The following is a 12,482-nucleotide window of genomic DNA, read 5'->3' as shown; positions in this document are numbered from 1 at the left end:
AAAAAATAAATAAAAAAATAAATAAAAAAAATTGCACTTATGATGACGACTATATGTTTAGAACAGCAGTCCAGGTGTATTTTTCTAGTTCTGGATGTGATGCTTTGACTTGTGGTAGAACCTATGCACTTGTAAGTCGCTTTGGATTAAAAGCGTCTGCCAAATGACTAAAATGTAAATGTAAATGCTGAGCTGGTCGGCGCCTTGCATGGCAGCCAATCGCTGTTGGTGTGTGAGTGTGTGTATGAATGAGAAGCATCAAATGTACAGTGCTTTGGATAAAGGCACAATATAAATGCCAACCATTTACCATTTCATTTTGTATAGCTGTAATTGTTTTTGTTTCAACCTACATCAAACCTGTATCAGGGAACTGGAACTTTGTATTTCTTTGACATGAGTGTGAGCATACTGTACAGTGGCGGTTTGAGCGATGGTGACTCATAACAAACAAAAAATGTTATTCATTATGAACAAAATTACTTCATGTTGGCTGTGACGCATTCCCCTTAGATAAAGTCCACTCTAGAGATTCTGGCAAAGTGCGGATTGACAGGGATAATCTTGTCCTCATATAACCATATGACTGTGTCTTGTTCCTGCAAATCCTACTGTTTTAAATGTTCTAGAACATGCCACAGTTCATGAGTTTTGTGTACCAGAGATAGCATTAACAGCCTTTCTGATTCTATTATTGGTTAGTCGTCATATTAATCAACATGATCCCGACCTCTCAGTCTCTTTTTCTTCCCACAGACTTCTGTGCCTGCTTAGCAGTACCAAGAGATTGAATGAACCAAATTGTGAATTAAACCTGAATTTGCACTTGCTTGAATGACTACTTACCCTATCTCTTTCAGATCTATCTGCCCCTTTGTGAGAAGCAATAGACACATTGGGAGTTAATTAATAATTAATGGAAAACTGAACAACAAAAACATCTTCATTTTCCTGTTTTCAATGTATTATTTATTTGACATTCAGCTACATCTCTCACTTAGCTTCTGACTTGGTATCTGTCCTGTGTGTCATTCTCTCGCTCACAGTCATTATTCAGTGCCTATTTAGTAACACGCTGCTATATGGCAGGGCCCGTGGCTTCCTTTTTCAATCCCACTTCCATATGGTCTGATTTTTTAACGGCAATCCTTCATGATTGCCCTGCAACTGAAAGTGCCTCACGGAGAGGCAGGCATGAAGGGAAGCAGCTGTTGTCACTTCAGATATAAAGGGTAAGGAAATAGAAAGCACAGACGGAAGGCTCTTTGACTGTCACTTTGCTATAATAAAGGCAGTTTACTTCATTACATGGCTAAATTTTCATCCGGTACTTGGATGAAAATGGAAGTGGCTCTACACAGTCAAACTTTTCATGACTGATAACGTCTTGAAGATTCATCCTGCACTGCTCTGAAATTAGACCTTTTCATACCCTCTTTAGTCCTTAATCTCGAGAAGAGCCATATATTCTATGCAGAAACCTACCCGACATTCAGTAAAAATAAATTAAAATACGATTTTTGAAAAGGTATTCACTGAAAGATGTTTTTGTATGGATTTTTTTTCTGCCAGGTCTCAGGAGGATGTGGGAAACCAAGTGGGAAATGGCACTGATATGGTTTGCTGATACTGTTCATATTTTTGGAGGGCGATGCCAAGTTTCATCTGGAGGCTGCACACAAAAAGACCAGGGCATATTCATTGTCATCTTTGTATTAAAGATATGTCAGGGCTACACGCGTGACATGTTAGTCCCGTCTTTATTTTGCAGCTATAAAAGCTGCCACAGTCATTATGTGCAATCGTCTTTTCAAACTGGATGTGTGCTGTATTGAGCCTCATTTGTTTAAAAATGGCATTTAGTTGGGCAAATATTCCTTCTTGTCTGCAAATGATACAAATCATAACAAACATTATATTTCAAAAACATATGTGTGTAAGATATTCTAATCTGTGCCCCTGGCCCCTATTAAATCATGCTGTGAACATGAACCATGCTAACACAAAATTACTTGAATTAGATAGGGTTTTTCCTATGGAAACACAGAGGAGGCTTTTGGAAGCAGTTCTTCTGAGAGTGTAGATTTTTTAATACAGAAAAGTAAAAAAGAACTGTACACCTGACGGGAATCAATTTCATTTATTGATTTATGTCAGTGTATGTCAGTGTGTGAACAGGCTGCCTACAGGAAGTGAGGGTTCAGAGAGGCAGTCAGACACAAAGATGCATTTTTCAAATATCTATGTCACTTGGCTTCCTGTGTAGGACTGCATAGTATTTTGAAATAGTCAGAGAAATAACGTTCTACTATTTATTTATTTTTTATTATAATGACAATACCATCTATTAGTCAAAAACCTGTGAGTATTTCCAACATAAAAGGTTAATTATGTTGCCTTCATACCAAATTAAGACATTGTTGCCTAGGTAACAAATCTGCCAAATTGTGAGCTCACTTTGTGAAACTGAAAATCCTGAATTTATCCCAAAATGAATTAATCTGGTTAACTGAGTAAGGTGTGTCTATGAAACAGGGCCACGGGCTATTCACATTATTTTTATATATCATTTTATATTACATCAGATATATGCCCAGTAATTCAGAGCAAATCTAAAATATGTTAAAAAAAAAGATTATTGTAATGATAAACATAGTGCTGTGTCACGCAGAAAGCTAAAAGAAAAGTGAAAAGCTGTGCACGCTTGGTTCTCACCTGGTCTGCACCATGTTGACACCCAGTGTAGACCGCATCTTCTGCTTATCCTGTGGGTACACTTCACTGACAAACACATCATGAGCTGCTTTGCAGCACAGTCACAATGCGTAGATGAGCTCTTACATTTTGGTATTAGGTTAAAAACTTCAGTGCATTTTTGCCTTAAAGGTCATGTAGCAGTAATGTCACTCAAACCCTCTTATGAAAATGAAGGAACCGGTGAATAGTGAGTTTGAAAAGGGAGCTTAGAAGGTAGAAGTAGAAGCACTGCTAAAAATCTAATAATATTCCTCCCCAAGGTTATCCAGATAAGAGTATGAGGGATCCAGTTCCCAGTAGCTGTGATTCCACTGTGTTCAAGATAAAACAAAATTGATTGAATATGGCATACAGTGGACCCTCAGAGATCGTTTTACAAGGCCCAACAACAGAAACAGTCAATGAAGCAAAATAACCGGTGGTGGTCCACCTGGTTGAGGGGACATCCTATGTGTAGCTGGGTGATGTTTTATGGCTGTGACACCCAGGGAACTTAAGGGTTAGTCCTGCCTGGCTTTTCTCGAGCAAAGGCATGCTAGCATAATTTTTCCACTGAATTCAGCTTACTATTCAGTATCCTGTTTTGTATATTGAATTGTTGTGCTTATTGACAGATTCACGGATCATCATTTTGTAATACAATAAGCTGCTCATCCCCAGTGAGGGAAAAGGGAAAGTTTTAAAGTGTAATTCAGTATAGTGGTGGCAGCAACAACGTGCAGGGTTGCTTTTCATCAATAGGAAGAATAGAATATAGGGAAATACTACAAGAGAAGCTCTGTGCTAAAAAACCAGCTTGGGAGAGGGTTCACCTTTCAGGAGGATGATGATTCCAGTCACAAGGCCTAAACAACTGTGGAGTGACTCAATAACAAAAAGATGACTGCTTACAGTGGCCCAGTCAAGTCCTGATCTCAATCCCATTCAGAATATTTGCCAATATTTGAAGATTGTGGCATCATCCACCAAACCTGGACAACCTGGACCAATGAAGAATGAGAAAAAGTCACTCCCAAATAGTGTTCAAAGCTGATAGATACCTCAAAAGACAAGCTCTTATTGCAAAATATACACTCAGCGAGAACTTAGTAGGTATTTATTAGACTTATCTTTTAGTCTTCTGCTGCTGTAGCCTATCCACTTAGAGGTTTGATGCATTGTGTGTTCAGAGATACTCTTCTCATTACTTATGCAAGTGGCATATTTAAGTTTTTCATTTACTAAATATCTGCAGAGAAATTAGCTATTTTGCATAAAAAATGTAAAGAACAGTTCACATTAGAAATACTGACTGGAAAGATACAGTACTTATAGGGGCCTAAATACAGGTTTGAATACCTGTCACTACACTGTCACTGAAGGGGAAGTGATTATCTATATTGGACTCTTGCCTGTTTTTTTCCACTTCACTTCAACCAATAGAAATGTAACCCTACTGAGGGGTATCGCTGCATGACACATGGTTGTAATATAATAAGAATTATGAGTAGTTGTAGGTCTTGACAACTAAAGTTGTTCAAGCTTGACTGTAAGCTAGAGCACATAGCCCTTCGTATGTGTGTATTTCCTGGCTTCGCTTTAACTGTTAATGGATGTGTCGTGTTACATGCTGGTAATTTCTACTGGCTCAATAGATGCCATCAGCTTTGCTCTCAGGCATAACAGGTAATACAGTTACCACATTCACTAGACCGAGAATTAGTCTTCACATTGACTTTAGGAAGTAGCCCTGAGGACAGGTCACAGCCTCCAGAACAGCATTCAGTACCTGTCTGAGGTGCTCTGTCCTGGGTCCAGCATGCTCTTGGATTTGATGTCAGCAATCTCTCCTCTCCTCGTTTTTAAGGAGAGGGGGGAAGAACCTATTTCCTAAGAAGCTGGTTTGGGCCATATTAATTAAAATTTCAATAAAAAATTGGACCTCACCGCTTAGGTATCAAGGCTATTTTAAGTTGGAAACCTTATGATAAACAAAGATTCTGTGTTTACTGTTATCTTCTGTCACATTTCTGTGACAATATGTCTTGTAATGAATCTTTCAGCATGTTTGTTTTCTGCTGTGACGTTATCTTTCAGACTGTGCATGATGAGACTATAAATGACATCAACTATTGTAATTCAGTCATGCAATGAGAGTTACATTTGAGGTAACCATTAAGTAAAACACCTGACAGCTCACTCTGGCCAATGGGTCTAGTTATTTGTTTATAGGATTTGAGCCCTGTTATATGTTTATTGATAGCTTTTTTTATGAATTAAATGCATTCTCTCTGATTACTGGTCCTTCCCCACACCAAACCTCCCCAACTTTAGATGCCCTGATGTGAAGTTGGAGGCAGAGATAAAGTTACCACTACGCATATACATGGCTCCCTCCTCAAACTTGTTTAGTGAAGGATACTGTCAGGGGTGACTGGGGACCAGCTTGTCTGGGAAGCCTTTGAGTGGCAGGACCTGACGGCGGCTAATGGACTAAATGTTCTCCTTTTCCAGTCATCTGGGACTTTATCTTTGGGGGATTGCATTCCTCAGAAGTGAGTGTCAATTATTAAACATGAGCGCCTGGAGGTGGGGGATGTGTGGAACGGATGTCATCATGCGCTGTTGGAAGGGGCACTCACCTTTTCTGAGTCACAGCATGGCCAGTGGGAGTGGGAGAAGGCACTCGCCATCTGCCGCCAGATCCATAACTGCCGACCAGCTCGACACGAGCTACAAAGGACTCAGCTGAACTGGAAAGAGATGCTGTGGTGCCATCTGGAACAGAGCTCTGAACTAACAGGAATGCACTTTGCTTTGGAAAGTTGCTCTGGCTAAAACTATAAGCTAAATAACAAATGATCATTGAAACTGTAGTGTTGAGATGAGGTAGCAGGGGCTTCCTGCAGAAAGAGATTTGTGGGCTTGGTGTAGATGACAGAAGAAGGGGTGGATTTGGCAGGTGGCCAGGTTATTTGCATCTGGCTGAAATGTGCCCTAAACTCATTCATGTCCCCAGTAGGGGCCCTTTGAGAATGTAACTATGATGCAGTGCCGCAGACCAAGAGTTGTGGATGGGGCATCATGTGGATCTCCCCCAGGTGGAAGGACTGGAACCTAATAGGAACATCAACAACAACCCAGCTGTTGTGGCTCACAAGTGGGACTTCTTCTCCTTAAACTATCATAAACTACCTGGATAAGGGCATGTTTTTACATTACATCTGCAGAATCGCAGTTTTGGATGAATGGATGTAGTCCCGTATCACATTCCCATCAGACTGCTCCCCGCACCCATGCACTGTTTTGCCCAGGTCTTCTAGTTTGTTTCCTGAGTTGCGGTCCCACCTGAAGGGAATGCTTGATAGTGGAGTTATTGTGATGTTAAAAGTAGGCAAAATTTCCACCAATATGATGGTAAAGAAAGACGATACATTCCAGTTCTATGTGGAACCTGAATGGCTGACTACTTTGTGCACCGTATTGAAGAGTCCTTGACATGGATAAAGTAGGCATTCAATCTGCCTGGGTGTTAGCAAAGGAGTGGTGTACCCACAGGAAGACTATTCTCACCACCCCGGTGGATTGTTTTAGTTCAAGTGGTTGAGGTTTGGTTCAGCGGTTTGGTGGCATTCTTAATAAAATGAAGTATATAATGGTTGTAGTTGTCCCATTATTGGTATTTGATTGTCCTACTCTCTCTGCTACACCTTCACCTAGAGCTGTAGCTACCTTCTTGACCACCATCTCACTGTCTGTGACTGCTACTACCTGTGTGGCTACCCCCTGATAGCCAAGAAGACAGGCTGATTCCCTCAGCTAGCCTATTCATTTTCATAACCAGTCCTTCCTCACATGCTCTGTGTATGAACTATGGTACTTGACACCAACCGTATCTGGTGGAAGGGCCTTTATCTAATGTTCAATAAATATGATATATCTTGGTTTGTATGAAGAATGTTGTCCGCTGTCGTGGAGGAAGCTAGAGGTAAGTTCTGGCTGTTCATGTGAAAACCTGAGGAAATCTCTGAAGGAATAGCTTTTTGAAGTGAGTCTTAATGGCAACATGGTTGGTGCTTAACATTTTAGTCATTTTAATCATGATGAAATGTCCAGTCTCTGAGCTGCTGAACATACAAAAATGACAAATTCCATATTTAGATTAGCTCTGAACCAATGTCAGGTTTTTGGGGATTACATTCATAGGGGCTCCCAACAAAGCTTTGACATTAAAATAAAAAACATAGTAATCCAGTTTTAAGTGGAAATACCAAGCCAACTCATACCTCTGCAATTGCACCAAATCATGGAGTGGATCTTATCCAAAAACGCTGCTCCAGTGAGGTGGGCTCTCCCACTAACACATCTTTTCTACTACACGACAACACACTGTACTCATTGCCAACATTGACTGTCATAACTAAAATCTGGGAACAACATAGAATTTATATTGTTGTAAATTAGACTACTCCATCTGGTTATTGTCATGTAGAAAAAGGCCAGCTGTTCTGGTTGCAGTGGAGGCCTTGCTGTCATAAGTAGAACAAAACCTAAAGTTGTCCCTACTGTCACTGATTTAATTTTCCTTACTAAAATGCTTAGCCTTTAAACTTAACTGATCCTTTTTCATTGTAGTTTTCTAACAATTAGCATAACCAGTTTTGACATTTCGGACTTGCTATTTTCTTTTACATTTCGGACATTATTTTATTTTTGATAGAATCTGGAGGCCAGATTGAAATTTCACATTGATCCAACTAACCGAATGAAAGTCAACTAACCAGCTCAGTGAATTATAAAGCAGTTTTGGCAATGATTAGCTATTAGCTATTAGCTATACTGAGCATAAGGCTGAGCTGAGCTACCTTATCATAGGAATACGTGCAGCTAGAAAACAAAAATTGAAGACGCTGCAAAAAAACTGCTAATACGTGAACTTCTAGTGATACATATATTTTACAGCAGTGCAATATCTGAAAGAGTAATATTTGCCCACATATTGTGGAGAGCCGCAGTATCCAAATATATTTTTTGTACAAGGGACAGAAATTCAACCATTAGTCACATGTTTTAGCTAAATGTTAACAAAACAATGGGGTTAATGCATTGTAATGCATTGCCCCAGTGTTCTCTTTTCTGTCATATATCAGCCTATTCACCAATATATGTCAATGTTTTTCCGAAATGAAATCTATTAAATAAACCAAGGAAAAATATATCTAATTTCAGACATAAAAATGCCCTTTTTGAGTCATAACTAAGATTGATGTTCCAGGAGTGTTGCTCTGACATTTTGTATCATAACACAAATAATATCGTTTCATAAAACATGATATATGTAAGTGTGTCTTTGAAACCCAGAAGTATTTGCAAATAGCAGAGCAAAATGCTCTCTAGGGTATACTACCACTGGCTAACCATCACATTTTCTGGTTCTGTGAGAAAGCTCAACCTCCCTGGGTCTCACATAGAGTCCAAGTTTGCTGTGAGAAAACAGAAGATTGGCTGTACACTGACATATTTTACAACTATAATTATTAACATTTGTCTATATAGACAAATACATTTATATATGCATATATAAATTATAATAATGTCAATTAACAGTTCCTCCTTTTGTGTCCAAACATGTGGTGCTTGTTTTAAAAGGTCCTTTTTCCTATTTTTTTACATGTACACATTGGCTGATGTTTAATTTGGAATCCACTCACTCCATCATGGTTGCAATAGACTACACTAAGGAAACATGAAGTCCATGCTTTTGACATGGGACAGAGCAGGGACAGAGCTAACTATTGACTGCCATCTAGTGATCAGTTTTGCATATTAGACTCTTAACCAGAGTTCATTCATTCCCTCATCTTCATGTGTCTTGCCAAGAAATGTTGTTTTTGGGATTGAGAAAGAGTGCTGAAGAGAAATAATTAAACTGAAGATACTGAGGCAACACAGTAACTGTTACTACTATATTTATAATTAAAACTGCCATGATGTGATGCCACTCAGACAGATTTTTGTTGGATTTATGGAAATTTGTCATTAATAAAAAAAACATTTGAGGCATGACAGAGTTTGGAATAAAAACATGAGGACAATCATCTGAAGTGATTGAAGTGGGAAGATTACGAGAATTAGACAGGGTTTCAACTGAAGCTTGGGTCTTGTAGCCATGGTTACTGGAATGTGGACATCAGAACAGGTTATAAATAATCCGTTAAATAGTACTCACAGACAAAATAGGAATGAAATCAAGTTATTGCAGATGATACATTTGGCTTCTTCAGTCTGCTCATGACAATATTTTTCACTGTGTGCTGACCTAGGTACCTGTGAGCATTTTGAGATATATAGAGTGTTATCCAAAGCTTAAATCAAGGATTATTCCTGGAAAAGGGAAATTCTGAGTCACCATATCTAGCATTAAGTTACTGTAGGTAGTTTTAGTTCAGCAAGACATTTAGTCAAAATTATACCATCCTTCAAAGCCTTTGATGAGCAAGATATACCTTTCCACAACAAAAACCAAAAACCTGTTTCATTTCTGAGGCCAGATGAAAGCCAGTGACCATCCCAGCTCCCTACTAAGTCTAATTTCAGTCACATCAAAGAAAAACACATCGTTGCTCTGGTTTTCCTCTCTAGCAGTCATCTGGAAGAAACTCGCTCTCACGTTTGCTTCGAGGAAGTATGCAAGGCTGCACAATAAAAGTTGAAGCTCAAAGCATAATGTACCTGGGGTTAGTTCACTTCCTGCATTCATCCACACTGCCAACAGGAAGTATAATAATAGCTTATTTGTGACCAGCCTTTTTGCATGGTAACATGTGTTTCTATACATCTGAGGAGCGAGAGATTAGTTGATATTGTACACTGAAATAACAATTCAGCTGATAATAAGCTTATTACTCTGGTGGTTCTGTACCAATGAGGGCCCACATTTCTGGTAATAGATGCAATTAGGCCCTTTATTAATGTTTCTTTTCTTTTTTTTGCTTAATAGTACTGGGTGGTCCTGCTCATCCCATTTGCTTCCTGCAGAGAGGGGTCTTTCTGGATGACGATTTAGTGTGTGTGTGACCTCGTGGTCATATTAAAATATTTTGGGTTGAAGGATCTGACAACAAAGGCAAAAACTGTGACATCACTATTGTTTTTTTATTATTATTTAATGTTTATTTGTTGAGCTACAGTATTTCTTTGAAGAAGAGCTTGAAACTAAATTTAATAGTCAATACACACAATCGACTGAATGAATTTATAAAAAGCACGTTTTTCATTTACATATCAACTTCCTCTTTTTTAATCCTACTCAGCCATCGGCTGGCTGTAGTTGAATTTTTCTCTTGATAAAATGGATCAATAAAACATCAACTATTTTTTGTATTTTTAGTCCCAATTCTTCTCCCAGGGAACATCATGTTAGACTGAGAGACTAAACTGGCAGTGTAAGTGCCAGCAGCTGTAGCGTGGTGATGGCACACGCTTTCTCCCTGCTGTGCACCAAACTGCTGCTAGTTCTGCTGTTCTTTGCTCCCGGAGTGGCTAAAATCTCCAACCAGATAGTTTGAGTTGGTACTGTTGTCGCCAGTTTGCTGTAATTGATGTGACTAAGCAGTCTATCTCCTGGGCCGTTTTGCGAGCTAAATGCGGTCGGTTGCTTGTAACTGATTCTTTGCTCATGATAGGAACAACAGCATTGATTCACAGCAACAACATTGAACAAACAGTTGGTTGACTTTCTTATGGGAGGGCAGAGATATGTTTCTCCTGCCAAAATAAAAATGCTTATTGGTGAAGATCTCACATTAGGGCCACCACCACAGAAAATCCAATGTTCCATGTCAGTCAGGGCCCTTGGACTCACTGCAGCCCCTTCACAGCACCCCTGTATCGAACTATAATAATTTACTTTCAGGTCTTTAACTCTGTTGTATTATAATGCATTGGACTTTCATGCTTTTATGATGAAGGAGACCAATGATGCAGCGCCTTATTAATTTGATCAAAAGTTCTTACATTCTGTTGCTGACATGATGAATCTTCATTATTTGAAACAACCTTGCTACTTGGACTCTGCATAGTATGTTTCCACTTTCAGAGTTCTCATATATATTAATGAGGAAATGTTCTACAAAACAATTCCTGAAACAGCACTTCATTATATACCAGGCTGTGTTGAATAGACTTAGTGGAAAGCTATGGGCTTGTACAAACACTTTTTATCGCTTGGGCACGCATAGCTTCATCCTAATGAGTTCAGTAATTAACATGTCCCATTGCAACACATTTCATATTGCCAAAACAGTAATGCGATTTTTGGCTGAGCCGAATCCCACGGAAAGGTGTAAATTTATTGCAAAATGTCCAATAACTCACTAAGCCAAACTGCTTCTTACGTAAACAGTGCACGTAAACAGCGGGTACGTGAACAGCTTCGCCTATTCGTCATGTTGGGGATTGAATGGACCCTTTCTCCATCCTTCTCCTTAGAGGTAATCCCTCGTTCAGGACCAGTGCTCCCCTTCCCGCCATCGAGTGCATCCTGAAAATAAAGTAAACAGCCTCTCTGTGAATGTTGAGGTTAAACTCAGTGCCGTGCTCTCAAAGCGGCTGTGCTGCGTCAAAAATGTGTCAACATGGAAAAACGTGTTTCTGCCCGAGTTAGCATTGTTTATTCTTGAACGTGTTGAAACCGTTGAAAGGAATACGACAAGCGAGCTATTGAGTATTACAAACTTGTGAGTAAAGGGTATTGGGCATGGTATTAATTAATGAGATGTTTACTTGTTTGACTTTTCAAGAAACTATATTCGGTTAATGTGCATGGAAGCCCCATGTCCTTTTTTCCATTTTTCTTTCATTTGTAATTACTGCTCCCTATGGAATCCTACAAATGAAAGGCCATAAAGACAAATTTATTTATTTAATTTGGAATTTACATATGGGGGGCCCTGTGTGCCACCTTTTCAAATAGGAAAATCATTTGTACTTAATTTATTTCTGTTACATACAGTATTTTGCTCACAAATAACAGATTTATTCATTTATTGTTATAGGTGGCTAGGTGGGTGTGTCTACAGGCTCTGACATGCCATTGTCTAATCCTCCTAGTTTCTGGACATGTCTGTCACCTCAATCAAACTGGCTTACCCATCAAATAACATTGATATGAACAACCTAGCATAGAGAGATTTGGAGGATGTACTCCTACAAGTACAATGGCAATTTAGGCTATGTTCTCACATTTCAGGCCTTAGTACTCAATTCCTATTTATTGCTCAGATCAGATATTTTTATAAACAACTAACAACAACTTAACACATTCAAAGCTGAGGAAATTCAGCGCAACCCTTTATTCAAGTTTCATGCATGAATATAAACAAAATTGTAAATGACTAATGTTCTGCTGATTGAAGTATTGAGGAAAAACACGTTTTCCAAGATAATGAGCCACAGCTATACTTCATTTCAACAAAGTTATTCTGAGCCAATGGACCAATTTGCTTCTAAGAAACATTTACAAATTGAAAATTGAAACCTTCATTGTTTTGATCAATGACTTCCAACTATTTACATATAAAAAGGTTTCCTCTCTCGATTAAGAAAAAATATATTTATTACAGCCTGCACTTTAGCTTCATATTCATTGTTTTAATTTAAATCCAGGGTGCTGGGGTATACAGCTGAAACAACAAAATTTGTATCACTGCCCCAATATCTGCATGCAAATGCCGCTATCTGTACGT

This window comes from Conger conger, chromosome 9 (genome assembly GCF_963514075.1).
Source record: "Conger conger chromosome 9, fConCon1.1, whole genome shotgun sequence".
NCBI classification, from domain to species: Eukaryota; Metazoa; Chordata; class Actinopteri; order Anguilliformes; family Congridae; genus Conger; species Conger conger.
The sequence above is the reverse complement of the archived record's forward strand: the minus strand, read 5'-3'. Positions refer to the sequence as shown.